This window comes from Hippocampus comes, unplaced genomic scaffold (assembly GCF_001891065.2).
Source record: "Hippocampus comes isolate QL1 unplaced genomic scaffold, H_comes_QL1_v1.1 scaffold104, whole genome shotgun sequence".
Lineage (NCBI taxonomy): Eukaryota > Metazoa > Chordata > Actinopteri > Syngnathiformes > Syngnathidae > Hippocampus > Hippocampus comes.
Genome location: NW_017806072.1, coordinates 4168961 through 4171014, shown reverse-complemented (window position 1 = coordinate 4171014; position 2054 = coordinate 4168961).

Sequence of the window (2054 nt, the reverse complement as noted above, 5' to 3'; positions counted from 1 at the left end):
TGTGTATATATATATATATATATATATATATACACACAGAAAGAAGGAACACAAGAAACTAGAGAAATACTAAGGGCTCAGATAGGAGCTGGAGAGAGCCTGGAACGTAAAGGTGACAGTAGTTCCTGTGGTGATCAGAGCACTCGGGGCAGTGACCCCCAAACTAGATCAATGGTTGCAACAGATCCCGGGAACAACATCGGACATCTCAGTCCAGAAAAGTGGAGTGCTCGGAACAGCAAGGATACTGCGTAGAACCCTCAAGCTTCCTGGCCTCTGGTAGCGGACCCGAGCTGAATGGGGGAAGGACACCACCAGAGGGATGAGAGGATTTTTTTTTTTTTTAATGTATCACCAGAAGGGAAGTCACTGGCGACCATCTTATGTTGCCTCTCACTAAGATTGCCTAACTTGAATCGTGCGCATTGATTTCTCCGTGGCGTTTTCAATTTTTTTTTTTGTCGCTATAGTTAAAATGTCACAGTGTGTGGCATAGAGTTGTAACAATAAGTCTGGGAGGAGTGCAATATGCATATTCCATAGGTAAGAATGCGATTATAAATTCAACGATTGCTCTGTGTAATGATGTCAGAACCATGAACAATGAAATGAATGTAAAACCCATCCCAGTTCTCTACATCAAAATTCACTACAGCGATAATATAATGTGAAGGTTCGATGCAAACAGTGAAGTTTGTTCTTTGAGAGGTTGTCATTACTCCATTCGGGGAACTTGGGGTAAAACAAGCACTGATAACAGTGTTTTCAGTGGAAAAAAAACAAAACAACAACAACAACCGAAGTTATCAGTAACAGTAAGATTGCTGCCTTCTGGCAGTCCATTCCAGTCCATGGACAGGATATTTCATTATTTGAATAATTTCTGCTTATTCAACAAGTCTATTCATTCATATCTTTATGTTGTTGGTTGGGTCAAATCTGTGCTGCTTCTCCTTTATGTAGGTTAGTCTGTTTTCTTGAAAGTATTCCCTCTTGACAGGTTGTGTGAACAGGTTTGTGCAGTGGTTTTTTTGGTTGCCATCTGATGATTGCTGCATGCTGTCTCACTCCAGCAGTTTTGTATTGACAACAGCACAGGTGTCATTCCAGGAAGGTATACATCTCCTCCCCTGTTCTTACTTTCATCAACTGTCTCTCACACCTGTCAAATGTCTTCCCTGGAGCAATGAAGCAGCCTTGGCAAAAAATAATCTTTCATGGCTTGCTTTTTGGCCAGCTCGTCAAGGATCTACAGCGCCCTCATCTGCATTTTTGAAAGACTGCAGTATCCAAATGTGATTGATTCTGGCCTCATTGGAGAGATCCTGTCTGAGTTTTTTGAGTGTGTGACCATTGAACAGCTGTATCGAAATCATAGCCAGTTGTACCATTACTAATGTAACAATGTTTTATTATTTATGATTATGATGATGATGATTATTATTATTATTGGCGACCCGGTGGTCACCTGGTTAGCGTGTCGGCCTCATAGTGCAGAGGTGCAGATTTCGATTCTGACTCCGGCCTTCCTGTGTGGAGTCCCCGCCACCTGCCCGAAGACAACTGGGATAGGCTCCAGCACACCTTGTGAGGATAAGCGGATATGGATGGATGGATTATTATTTTTATTATTATTACTATTATTATTCATCCATCCACGACCTCTACACTGTGAGGCGGATGTGTTAACCAATCTACAACCATGTCACTTGCCACATTCCATACTGTATTTCAAATTACTAGTACTGCATTTCGACTCAACAACCTACAAACCTCTTAATAAAGGGCTTTGCAGTGTCAATCAAATGGGCCATTGTTATCATTGTATAAGCAGAATTTATAATTTAGCTTTAGGTATTAAGACTGAATGACTTTCACCTCGACCATAAAAATCAAAAAATTGAACTAGTAAAATGTTACTGCCAACACTATGGTAAAAAATTAAGAACATAAACAATGTAAAAAATATTAGCAATAACTCCATAAGATAGATCTTTTTTCTTTGTCGAAGCTTTCTATGGATTTTGCATTTTGCGTCAAAGACAATAACACAG